Genomic DNA, 14855 nt, shown 5'->3' with positions numbered 1-14855 from the left:
TTTGAAAAGTTTTGCTTCCCGAAAAGTTTTTGCTGATTGTGACAGGTACCTGGTGGGTATGTACAAATATAGTTTTGGTTTTGCTTCATCACGTAGGAACTCTGAAAAATAGACAGTTAACTGTTTACCGGCAATAACGTATTTAATTACGTTTATGTTTCTAATACGCTATTAAGTTCAACATAATTAAAACTGTTTCGCTACTGATTTTCGTTTGTATTCAATGTTCGGTGCATTACGTTGCAGTGTTCAACAGTAGTCAGCAAGCATTGACGAATTCCAGTCGTCCTGATATCGTTTTTCCATTGCAGCAAAACTGAAGATTTCGATGAAACGGTACGTGATGGGCAAATTTGGATGTGACTTTCGTTATCAGCAGGCAAAAATCTATGAGAAACACCCAATAGTGTTCAAGAAGCAAAAACTTTGTTGTGCAGTGTTATCCAGCACAATTCGTCTGGAATCCTTGTTGATCCAAAATTTCTTTAATCCCTGACTCAAATTTAGCATTAAAATTAGGATTTAAATTATTAAATATATTTACTCACCATGAACATTAAACTTATGTTTTAATCTAGTGGATTCTCAGTTTACACCCGGTAAACAATTATAAAGCTTGAATTTTTTTTATTTACATTTTGTATTAATTGTGATGTAAAAAGGAGCTCATCCAACATATTTCTGCGAGCTGCATATTATATGCCAAAGAGCCGCTTTTCATCCACTCCTGATCTAGTAACTCTCTTCTGAACCTTTTCCAACAGTTCAATGTCCTTTTCAAAGTACGAAGCCCAAGCCTGAACACAATGTGGACTAACTAACTAAGATATTTCTTACATGAATCTGTTCAGGTTAATCCCATCAATGTTCTACTTATAATTCAAATGGTGATAACTCACTTGCAATATATAGCATTTATCATAATTTAAACCCATAATCCATTTATTTTTCCAACTCAATAAATGATCTAGATCCTTTTGTAAAACAGCAGCGTCCTCTTCACAGCTGGCAACACCCAAGATCCCAGGCTTATATTTTAAAACACAGTTGTTGAACGGACACTATTCATCTACTATTTGCTATATTTATGTTATTTTAAATAGAGATCGCTGGCAAATTTTGAACACTATATGTCGCTCGATTTTTTTCCGTATTTGTCTTTCATCATTAGCCCATCAGCCCCCCCGGGTCAATCATGACCAGGCGTGTTAAGGCGTTTGACTCGTAATCCGATGGTCGCGGGTTCGAATCTCCGTCGCACCAAACATGTTCGACCTTTCAGCCGTGGGGGCGTTATAAAGTTACGGTCAATCCCACTATTCGTTGGTAAAAGAGTAACCCAATAGTTGGCGATAGGTGGTGATGACTAGCTGCCTTCCCTCTAGTCTTACACTGCTAAGTTAGGAACGACTAGCGCAGATAGCCCTCGAGTAGCTTTGCGCGAAATTCAAAAAATAAACAAACCATTAGTCCCCCAGTGGCACAGCAGTACGTCTGCGGACTTACAATACTAGAATCCGGGTTTTGATATCCCTGGTGAACAGAGCACATTTTGTTGCTTTGTATTTAACTTCAAAAAATGTTCATTAATAAATTAATTATAAAACAACGCTGGTCAAGTTTTTAACTTTAAGTGGTAGTTTTGAAAAGTATTGTTTATACAGTAGTTGGGAGAGTAAATTACATAAGTTATACAAAAAACAACCAAATAAAAAAACTTGCTTTTTAATTGCTAGGAAATCTGAATTTCTCTGTTTATTTTAAATGTTAGGGTATATTTGTCGTAAACTGTGTTTTTAATCACGGTTTTCCATGCTAAGTTTAAGGAAAGTGGTTTTTATGAGTTCAAAATAAACTTTGTTTTAATCATTTACAGTTGGACACGTTCTGCGTACAGTCAGACTGTCCAAAGACCAGAGAAAATATATATATATGATTCCATCACATCATTTTACGGTAAGAAAAAATTATGATAAAATACAGGAACATCTTAGTTTAAAAATAACATCCGGTAACACAAATCGACATCTTACGGTTGAAATAACTACTAATAATATTTGACGAAATCTTGAAATAAGAGGACAAAAGACGGAATAAGACATCTAACAGTAAATTAGTCCTTCTTCACATTTTTGTCGACTTCCATGGACGTGACAAAGCTTTCGATGTATAAATGCAGGGAAGCTAACAGAATTGTATCGACGTTTATCTTATCATTTTATTTTCGGGTGGCATAAAATTATTTTCTTGATTGCAACATGAAGTCTTTACACCGCCATCTTGCGGTCAAAGTAATCTCTACAATATCTTCAACACAGGTGACGTGTCTGTCGTCTTTCGTTTCTGCTCTTAAAACTTTCCTCGGTAATAAAGACAACCCACGTTTTTAGTATTTTTATAATGAGACGATTTCACAAATAAACTTTAATAGGTGGGGGCGCTTCAACTTCATATACTTTTCTTTATACAAAATCCAGTATTAATTTCATCACTCAATGAGGCTCAAGTTGATATTATTAATGCTGAAGGAGAGTTATTTCTCTGAGATATGAACACTTTTTTGTTTCTTTTTTTTCATTATATCTCTGTATTAGTGTCCTCGGTGACTCTGCGATAAGTATGAATACCTCTTTTATGGAAAAATGCATGGTTTCGTTACTCGTTTCAGGTAGAGCACAAAAGCTGGTTTCATTGCTTGTGACAGTCTGTTGCATAGTATTATGCCTAACATCATGCAAACTATATCAATGTCCAGTTTAACAGAAAGTTTATAGTGATATCCGATAGTCTTCAGTTGTTGTAGATCAGGGGTGTGCAACATTTTTCGTCGGTGGGCCATATAACCAACTTCATCAATCAAGCGGGGCCACTTAAAAAACAAGCTTATTCGTGTACATGCACAATAAATTAAAAAAAAATCTCAAAATGCAAGCAATAATATTTTATATTTTTGCATGAGTGATCATTTTAGTGCGACACTTGAAATTTAGAGTCCTTGCAGAGCTTGTCAATATCAGCTTTGACAGAAGTGGTTGCCACTCTTAACTGACTGGTCAAATGTTCATCAGTCAGCTGACTTCTACATTTGGTTTTGATGAGCTTCATTTTGGAGAAAAATTGCTCACAGCAGTAGGTGCTACCAAAAGGGAGGCAATTCTTTGTGCATGACGGGACAAATTGGGAAACTTTTCACGTACACAGAGTTTGTAAAAGTCTAGCAAACTGTTTTCAGAGAATTTCCTTTTAGTGTCCATGTCAGCCTGCAGTTCAATGAGTTCCATTTGGCAATCATCAGGACTGTCTTCCACTGCCAAATCAAAGGTTGAGCGAACAATTTCAATCTAATTTCAGTTTGTCTGAAATCTGGAAATCTGTTTGCAAACTCATCACGCAGCTTTTGTACACTGGTTCCATATTTGGTGCAATCCAGATTAGGAAATTCCAGTTTCCTGGTTGCAAGACATGTAAAATGGGTCAATATGGCTCTTCTCAACTGAACCTGGAAAAGTTCCAATTTCTTCTCAAAAGCACAAATATGCTCAAACAACTTATTCACAAGTTGACTTTTCCCTTGTAGTTTTAAGTTTAAATCAGACAGATGCTGTGTAATGTCTGTGAGGAATGCTAAGTCATTCAGCCAGTTCTCATTGCTCAAGAAGTCCACATTCTGACGTTTGCTCTCCATGAAGAACTTAATCTCCTCTCGCAGATTCCAGAATCTCTTCAAAGTAGCAGCTCTACTAAGCCAACGTACAGCAGAGAAGTACAAAACATCTGAATACTCACTGTCCAGCTCATCTAAAAAGCTTTAAATTGTCGATGATTTAATCCTCGTGTTCGAATATAATTTACGCATTGGACGACATTTTCATGACTTCTGCAAAATCCAGAACTTTGGTGCACAAGCTCTCTTGGTGAATAATGCAATGGCTTACAACTACGTCTTGTGCTCCAATTGCAGTTAGAAATTTCTTGGTGAATCCATTTGTCCTACCTGTCATGGAAGGAGCACCATCTGTTGTAACACCACATAATTTATAAGGATTCAGTTCAAACTTTTCTACAACCTTAAGCACTTGTTCACAAATATCCTGTCCTGTGGTTGTGGAGGAAAGGCTTGCCATATCTAAAACTCTTCGAAAACATCAAAGCCTGCAGTAACAGCTCTGATGAAAATGACAAGTTGGGATGTGTCATTGATATCAGTGCTTTCATCCAAAGCCAGACTGAAAGCTTCACACGAATTCAATCTCTCTTTCAAAGTTTCTTTGATGTCCTCTGAAAGATCTTTTGTCCTGCGTGAGACAGTAAAGCGGGAAAGGCTAGTTTTCTCCACCAAATATTTTTTCTCTGGACATGCATATTCTGTGAATATTGTTAAACAATTTTAATAAATTCTCCATCACTGAAAGGCTTTCCCTTTTCTGCCATACATTCACAAAGCTTAAAACTCAGTTTTGTCACCAGTTCTGAATTTTTCTTGAAAGTGGTAAAACACCTTGTTGCTTTTCAATGGATGTTTTAAATGTTCAATTTTGTCCTTTCGTGCCTGACCAACAATTTCATCAAACTGGGAGGAGTGCTTAGTTGCGTAATGTCGCTTAATATTGTACTCTTTCATGACTGCAATTGTAGTTTGACAGACGAGGCAGACAACACCTTGATTATGTGGGACAACAAGATATTTTGTGCACCATTCACTGTTGAATAACCTTCCCTCATCATCAATTTTTCGTTTCTTAACTGCTGACATTTTACTAGCCCTGAAATCAAAACAAAAATTATTCTCACGAAAATAGCAAAGTAGAAAAAACATAGAATTTATTTACACATGGAACCTCTTACGGACAGAAACACATGTTTCTAAATTGGCATCTCGATCATAGCCTTCCGGTACTTAAATTAATTGAGAATAGCAAAATACAATGTGACCTCGCCTATTCGCGGTTCGCCATTCGAGGGTTATGCGCGAACTGCGTTTTGTAGGTCACAGAGACTGAAAGGGCTTTTCGAGGAGATTTCTGTTGTATTTACTCAATCAAGCCGTTTTATCAATTGTCGTCTTCACCAAACAAGATTGGACTGCTATTGGCTGACTGCCTCAGCTTCCCCAACAACGCAAACGGCAAAGAACAGCCCGGTAACGCACGGTACAATTTAGTGAAATACATAACAGTATGCAATATTGCTACATTATTACTGCATCAATGAGTATAAGTATCATTAGTGTTTGGGAAGCATTTCATATAGTATATAATCGCATACATATACGTTTTAAAACTGCATCCAATATTCGCGGTTTTCGCTATTCGCGGGAGGGTAAAGAACGTAACCCCGCGAATAACGAGGTCACACTGTACATAGAATCAGATGCATCTGAAAGCAAAAATTTTAATAAATTCAGTAAAGTCACAACAATATGCTAAATAATAATCAATTTACCTTCAATCTCTAGTAGTAACTGTAAAAGGTAATAAAATTTTAACCAATAATGAATGACGGACAGCAGAGGTTAGGGAAAATTGTCGCCAGCGGGCGAAGGCGAGGTTCAGGACATGATGTTGAGTCGTAGACAATAGTGCTAGTGCACGTCACCTATTCATGCCCTAAGGAGGCCGACCAATCGAATTCGGCCTGCTCCTCTCTAGCAAAGATAATTTTAGAAGTTTGTCGAGTCGAAGCCTGGGAATCCCGTAGGATCGATGCTTTTAAAAATATTCCATTTGCGTTGGATTACAGATCAGGCCACATGGTTAGATTACAACAACTAGGGCCACACTAAATGGCTTGGCGGGCCGGGTTGTGGCCCGCGGGCCGCCTGTTGCACACCCCTGTTGTAGATAGATTGATGTTCACCACAAAGCTGCACTATGGACAATTTCTTCTGTACGAACAACAGGGATTGAACCTTGGTTTTATGGTTATAATAAAACTTCAAACTTATAGCTAAGTCACAAGGTTGCACGAGGCTTTAGCTGTCTTGAATTGTTTAAAGTCAAACTCAAAACTGCACAACGATTTGTCTCTGACAGTAAGAGATTTAACCTCGAATTTTAGGGTTATAAGATTTCAAGCTAACCCCCTGAATCACTAGACTAGGAACTTCAACTGTGACTAAGGATTACGTTCAAACTAGGGTTAATATTTCAGGGGTTTCCTTAGAGAGCCAGTGACTGTTGTCTTTGCTGATAGAAGTTTTTCAGGGTTTTCCTTACAGAAAACTTGAGAGACAATGGTCATTTATAGAATATAACTGATTACAACTAAGGTATATACCTAAAACATTATACCTACACAGCTATAAAACTTGAGAGACAATGGTCATTTATAGCTGTCTAGGTATAATACTTTAGGTATATACCTTAGTTATAATGAGTTATATTCTATGATATTTATGTTTGAAATTGTTTTTAGATATATGTATATTGTGTATTTTGTTTCCTTATATTAAGAAAAAAGTAAGGTATTAGATTTCAAACCACATCATAAGAAGTGAATAACACACAACAGACACAGTACCACTGAAAGTCAATAACACACAACAGACAAAGTACCACTGAAAGTCAATAACACACAACAACACAGTACCACTGTAAGTCAATAACACAAAAACACAGTACTACTGTAAGTCAATAACACACAACAGATACAGTACCACTGAAAGTCAATAACAGACAAAAACACATTACCATTATAAGTCAATAACAGACAACAACACATTATTATTATAAGTCAGTAACACACAACAGACATAGTACCATTGAAAGTAAATAACACACACACAAAACACAGTACCACTGAAAGTCAATAACACACAGAGACACAGTACCACTGTAAGTTAATAACACACAGAAAAACACAGTACCACTGAAAGTCAATAACACACAACAGACACATTACTGCTATAAGTCAGTAACACACAACAGACACAGTACCACTGTAAGTCAATAGCACATAACAGACAAGGTACCACTGAAAGCCAATAACAGACAAAACACATTACTATTATAAGTCAGTAACACACAACAGACACAGTACTACTGTAAGTCAATAACACACAACAGATACAGTACTACTGAAAGTCAATAACACACAACAGGCACAGTACCACTGTAAGTCAATAACACAAAAACACAGTACTAAAGTCAATAACACACAACAGATACAGTACCACTGAAAGTCAATAACACACAAAAACACAGTACCACTGTAAGTCAATAACACACAAAAACACATTACTGCTATAAGTCAATGACACACAACGAACAAAGTACTACTTCAAGTCAATAGCACATGTCTATAGAAATGGACGTCAATTCCAAATAGCGCATGATCTTTGTAAAGCCATCTTCATCACTTGGAATAATATTCCAGCCAGCTTTCTGCAAACGCTTATATCGACCATTTCAAAACAAATGTTTGAAGTCATTCGCAATGACGGCCGTGCAACTCACCACTGAGACCTCTTGTTGGGCATTTCTTACCCTGTTTAGGACTTTTCTTTGGTATGGTCTTAAACTTTTGACCAGCTAGTATTTAGGCTAATTTCATAGTGTTCACATTTCCCCTATTAAAATGCTAAAGAGTTTTTTATTTTTATTTTCCCTTTTCTTATTTTCATCTTTCGAAGCTCTACTCAAATAAGTGGTTGAGTCTAACAACGCAAAATGCATATTTTTTCTTTATGTTCATTGGCCTTAAGATTTTGGCCAGTAGTGTATGTAATTGTACTTCATTAAATAGTTAAGTTGTGGAGTGGAGCTGAGGTTATAAGGTAGGGAAATGGAAGGCTGCATAAAATTGGTGTAGGGGAAAACATCGAGTTTAAAGTTAACAGAATACAAAGAGATGTAAAAAATTTAGAGAGTTAAATACCTGGATTTATAGTTAGAACGCGCAGAGAGAAAGATAGAGTTACGATGAAGAGAAATCAAAGTAAGGAATATAAAAGTGAAAAAAATAAAAAGGAAATGAACAGAGAAAAGCAAAACTTAGAGTTCATGAAAAGAAAGTTCGGGGAAAATATGAAACCAAGAGAGAGAGACGTTTTGAAAGTAGAGTTTGATACAATAAGCATAAATGGAATCAACCAACATTTCTTATGCTGATATGGTGAGTGCTTTTAGATCGAAATGTCTAATATCTCTCTGCTTTATCTATTAAATCCCGTTCTTCTGAATGCAGGGGGCGCCACTTGGTTTTATGTGACACATAATGACAGTTTATATGAGTAGAACCAAATAATAACTAATTTTCAACAAGAGAGACAAAATAAATAAATCTCAATTTTGGATACGTTGGACAGCAAAGTTCGTAAGAAAAAAGGTTTTCATACAGATGGCGTATACGTCGTTGGTTTTTCCCTTAACATTCGATTACTTGAAAGATATTCAAAAAGAAAGATAGTTTGGTTATTTGAAGCGCAAAACTGTACTACTGGCTACTTGAGTTGTTTACGACGTAGGCATCGAACCCTGGATTTAGCAATGAAATTCTCAAACATAATGCTGAGTAAGGTTTTTGGATCAGATAGTTTCAAGAGCTAAGAAGTGTAACTGATGTAAAAATGTCTTTTTACCAAAGTCAAATGAAATACTGAATTTAATACGTTCAAAACCACTAAGGCTGGACAGTTAAAAGCTCGTGTTTTTTTGGTATCACTTCAGGTGTTCATAGTGGAGTTATTCAGGGTTCTGGCTGAACAGTAGTGCTACATTCTAGATCTGTATTTACATTGTCTCTATAGTGCGAACTGTAGTATGACATTTTAGTGCTGCATTTACATTGTATGATTTGAACTGTAGTGCTACATTCTAGTTATGTATTTACATTGTCTCTATGATGTCAACCGTTGTGGTATCACATTATAATTCTGTATTTATACTGTCTACATGGTGTGAACTGTAGTGTGACATTCTAGTGCTGTATTTACACTGTTTCTACGATGTGAACTGTAGTTCCACATTTTTGTGCTATATTTACATTGTCTCTATGGTGTGAACTGTAATACCACATTCTAGTGTTTACTTAGATTGTCTCTACGGTGTGAATTATAGTACCACATTCTAGTGTTGTATTTACACTGTCTCTACTGTGTGAACTGTAGTACTAAATTCTAGTGCTGTATTTACATTGTCTCTACGGAGTGAACTGTTGTACCACATTGTAGCGCTGTATTTACATTGTCTCCATGATGTGAACTGTAGCACAACATTCTAAATTTGTATTTACATTGTCTCTGTGGTGTGAACTATAGTACCACATTATAATTTTGCATTTACATTGTCTCTATGGTGTGAACTGTAGTACCACATTCTAGTTCTATATTAAATTGTCTTTATGGTATGAACTGTAGTACCACATTACAGTTCTGTATTAAATTGTCTCTATAATGTGAGCTGCAGTACCACATTCTAGTTCTATATTTACATTGTATCTATGGTGTGAACTGTAGTGCCACACTCTAGTTTGTATTTACACTGTCTCTTTGGTGTGAACTGTAGTGTAACATTCTAATGCTGCATTTACATTGTCTCTATGGTGTTAAGTGTAGTACGACATTCTTTTTTTGTATTTACATTGACCCTAGGGTATGAACGGTAGTACCACATTTGAGTTTGTTTTTTTTACATTGTCTGTATGATGTGAAATGTAGTACCACATTTCATTGCTGTATTTACATTGTCTCTAAGATGTGAACTGTAGTACCACATTCTATAGCTGTATCTGCAGTGAGTTCACATCTTAGTTTGTTCCACTAGTAAAAAGTAATTTTATTTTTCATCAACAGCTGTGTTTTGTAAGACGTATACAAACAAACCGTCTTTATACAAAAGTAAAAATTATTTTGACACAACTGCAAATATCAAAGTGGTTTTGGTAAGGTACTGTATATTATCCACTGAACAATGCAGTTTGTCCTATCATTGAAAAGCCTTATGATTAACTTACGTAACTTGATATAATTCAAAAAACAATTTCGAGCGATAGTTCAAATAATGAGGAGTTGTCTTCTAGTCTGTTGGTAGGGAATGTCCCAAAATATAATCATCTCATTATCTCAATAACCTTATACACAACAAGAAAAATACACATCCTATTTAACATCGGAGTTTGTTTTGAAAGAACGTCTAATAATTGTCTGCGAGTGACAAATAGTTCTACAGTATTTCACCATGTGAAGATATAACAGGGCACTCATAAAGAAAGTTCACACAATGTAAAGCTTCTGGCGAGATTTAGAGATCAAACAACGTGTTTATAAAATAAAACACCTATAAAGTCCACTGTAAGATGGCGAGTTTATCAATATCAACTATTATAATCTCGCGAAACCATTGTTGAATGTTTAACGAAAATTATACAATTTAAGTAAAACGAGTTTGTCTGTACCTCCAAAATACGCCTACTCTTACACTTCCCTCATCATTCTCGAAGCAATTATTTAAATCACCACATTTTTAGTAAAAAGTACACAGAAAAATGAAACGTTATTTGAATAAAGGTACGTACAAATTCTAAAAGAGACTTAATTAGCGTTCTTGGGCCTTTTCAGTATATTCTAGGTCAGGAAGTAGAAAACACATAGCAGACATTCTGACAAAGTTTCAACTCTTTTCGACTAAAAAGGGATAAAAGATATTTGGTAGTAATAAACCTTTAATTTTTCTCCATGTTTTAGGGCCAGGTAAATAAAATATGCGTTTAAACACCAAAATAATATTGATTAACATTTATTCAGCACATGAAACTTTTTAAAAAGATTATATAACTTTGACAAGTATTCTATTGGGCAGCGCCACACCCAGAAAGCATAAAGGTTTTAGATAGCGTGGAGATAACCAGCTCACTAAAACGTTGTGTACTATAAGCAGTTTCAGGGGGACATGTCCCCTAAATGTTAATGCTCAGATTAATTGCCCAATTTTTATTTTAGAGTTTAAACCATGATAATCACTAGTTCACGACTTTCTAAACAACAAAAGAAAAACTTCCTTAACTGTCAAAAACAATTCGAAATAAACTTTACTGCAGTCAAACCAGGTGGCAGTATTTGATATTACTTGCAACTTGAAATTTTGACTTTCGTTTAAAAATATGAATGAAACTTATTATTTTGATTAGTATGAACTTGCAGGAGAATTTTGACAATGAAGTTACCAATATCGTCTTTTCAAAGTAGTTTAGTAGTTCTGGAAAATATTCCAAATTATCAAATGAACCAGTGTCAATAGAACTGTAAAGTTTAAACGGAACAAGTTTACTGTTCACACATGTTCTGATAGGTGTCAGTTTTCAATCTGTGTAGCACAAAGACTCATACTACAGTAGTTCTCAACCTTTCTGAATCCAATGGACTCTTTTGGCGACAAATAGATATTACAGAACCCTTCAAAGCATTCATTACTGGAATACGATATAAAATAATTCTAGACACAGTACGTACAGTCATGTGAAAAAGTTAGGACACCCTATGAAAGCCTGTGTATTTTTGTAACATTTTTGGATAAATAGATATTTAATCTCAATTTCAACAACACTGAGATATTATAGGAATATAACTAAACGATTACAACTGAAGAAAAGACTTTTAAAGATCTTTTGTAAATATAATTCTACAAAAATGTATATTCTAACTGAGGAAAAAGTTAGGACACCCTACCCCCTAATAGCTAGTGTTACCCCCTTTGGCTGAAATAACTGCAGTGAGACGCTTCTTGTAGCTATCTACCAGTCTCTGACATCGGTCTGAAGAAAGTTTGCCCCACTTCTCAATGCCGAATTCTTTCAGCTGTGAGATGTTTGAGTGGTTTCTTGCATATACAGCCCGTTTCAAGTCACCCCACAGCATCTCAATGGGATTAAGATCTGGGCTTTGACTCGGCCATTCCAGGACTCTCCGTTTCTTAATTTTCAGCCAGTTCTTGGTGGATTTACTGGTATGTTTTGGGTCATTGTCGTGTTGCAGGGTCCAGTTCCGCTTCAGCTTTAATTTTCGTACAGATGGTCTCACATGATCCTCAAGCACCCTCTGATACACAGTACAATTCATGGTGGATTCTATGATTGTGAGCTGTCCAAGTCCTGCTGCAGCAAAGCAGCCCCAAACCATGACACTTCCACCTCAATGCTTCACAGTTGGTATGAGGTTCTTTTCCTCTGTTCTGGTGTCCAAATAATTCAATTTTGGACTCACCAGTCCAAAGAACATTATTCCAGAAGTCCTGGCCTTTGTTTACATTCTCTCTGGCAAACTTCAGTCTGGCCTTGATGTTTCTCTTAGAGAGCAAAGGTTTCCTCCTTGCACACCTCCCATGCAAGTTAAACTTGTGCAGTCTCTTTCTGATTGTAGAGGCATGCACTTTCACATCAACAGTAGCCGGGGCCTGCTGTAGGTCCCGTGATGACATGTTAGGGTGTTTGGAGACCTCCTTTAGCATCTTGCGGTCTGCTCTCTGGGTGAACTTACTTGGACGACCAGACCTGGGCATATTGGCAGTTGTTTTGAAAGCCCTCCACTTGTTGATTATTTTCCGGACAGTGGAATGGTTGATTTAAAAATCTTTTCGGATCTTTATAAATCCCTTACCGGACTCATAAGCTGCTACAATTTTCTTTCTGAAGACCTCAGACAGCTCTTTTGCTCTCACCATGGTGCTCACTCTCACTTCAACAGTTAGGAGCACACCAAACTGCATGTCTGAAGTTTAAATAGGGCAAGCCTCATTCAAAATGCTGAGTGACGATCTTCTAATTATGTGTACCTGGTGTGATACACCTGTGTGAGAGTTGAGCCATTTTAGGTGGGAATAAATGTGGGAGTATCCTAACTTTTTCCTCAGTTAGAATATGCATTTTTGTAGAATTACATTTACAGAAGATCTTGAAAAGTCTTTTCTTCAGTTTTAATTGTTTAGTTTTATTCCTATAATCTCTCAGTATTGCTAAAATTGAGATTAAATATCTATATATCCAAAAATGTTACAAAAATACTCAGGCTTTCATTGGGTGTCCTAACTTTTTCATATGACTGTACGTTTAATGCAGCCACATACCTACATGCATACGTGAAAAGTAAAAACAATTACGCGAGCACACAAAACGAGACACTTGTTCTCTCAAATAATAAAAGTTTACATGACTCAAACATCTATCTGTACCTCATGTCGCTGACTAGCCTGAAACAATGCAGTTACGTGTTATGCTGCGTCATTACGACACACATTACAGTAACAAAGAAAAATGATGTAATAGAACAACAAGTAGGAGACTAGTGTGTATTTACCAATTTAAAAAACGCGACGAAGAACCACAATATTTCGTGAAATCCCTGGATGTCTGTCGAGGAACCCTGGTTAAGAAGCAAGTACATAAAATCACAAGAGCTCTGACTGGAGAAGGATTTTGAAACTGTAAGGTACCCTCCCTTATTGTAAATGTAATCGAGAACCTTATAAAACTACTACCGAAAACCGGTTTATCCAAGAATATTTCTACAATTTACTAACCATAGCAATAAAACATGTCACGTTTTACACAACACCTTTGTTGTTGTTGTTTTTTTTTATGGGGGGGGGGGAGGCGGGAAGGAAGTGTTTCGTTCGTTTCCGACAATATGTATTAGCTCTGAGGCGATCAAATATTGTTACACAAACAACATAAGACATGGCTTCAACTTTTTACATAAACCACACAACTTATACAAATTACATTGGACATTTGTTCAGCTTCCTACAAATTACATTAGACATTTGTTCAACTTATTATACAAATTGCATCAAACATTTGTTCAACTTATACAAATTACATTAGACATTTGTTCAACTTATACAAATTACATTAAACATTTGTTCAACTTATTATACAAATTACATTGGTTCAACCTATGATGTAAACTACGTAATACATTGGTTCAACCTATTATAGAAACTACGTAGGACATTTGTTCAATCTATTATTGAAAAACTTCAACGTCTAAGACTGACATCTACTACAAAAACGAAAACAATTAGTATATTTAACTGTAACCATCATACTTTTAGTTCCTTATACTTTAAAATAATAACTGAAAACAAACAAATATTATTTTCTAGGTGTCAGCGAAATTACTTGGACGTCATCAACTGCGAAATTATCTTTTCACTTAATAACTTATTGAATTATAAATATTCATTCAACACCAAGAACGAAGTAGTTCTGAGTGGTAACCAGTATCTCAGGACGGCTGGTATGGGTAATAACACTGAAGATGACCTAAGAATATCGAAACGTTGTTCTCTGCTTTATTAATACGTGTTAATAGCCATACCAGCCGTCCTAAGGTGAATTTTTACTTGAAGTGGATTTCTCGTCATAACTCGTTTTAAGTGCTAAGCCTAAACCCCATGTGTTTTTCTACGTACTTTTAATTTTAATTAACTTCTTTTGTCAATGGAAATAAAAATGTTTAATATTCAGCTTCAATGATTACCATTTAATTAGGATATAAATGTGAGTTATCGTGTTATTCATGGCATAACATCCTACCAATGTGAAAAAGCTCAGATGTTAATGTCTCGCATCGTGAACGACGCATGACCAACTAGATAACCTTTTAATTTTCCATTTCATACAACATATGAGCAAAATCACATTTTTAAAAAGCCAAATAAGTCAACTTTTTAACTCTAAGAACTACGGTTAGCCTATACAGACTCTAAGTATTTAATTTTAATGAATCAAAGTTTGCTTAAGAAAAGCTATTTTTCTATTCAAACATTTCTTTTACCTATGGTAATACAAATACATATATATACTTTAAAATACTTTAATTAATCTGGCTTTTTAAGAAGATTAAATCTTTGCTGGGTTATCAT

This window comes from Tachypleus tridentatus, chromosome 7 (assembly GCF_004210375.1).
Source record: "Tachypleus tridentatus isolate NWPU-2018 chromosome 7, ASM421037v1, whole genome shotgun sequence".
Classification (NCBI taxonomy): Eukaryota; Metazoa; Arthropoda; class Merostomata; order Xiphosura; family Limulidae; genus Tachypleus; species Tachypleus tridentatus.
The sequence above is the reverse complement of the archived record's forward strand: the minus strand, read 5'-3'. Positions refer to the sequence as shown.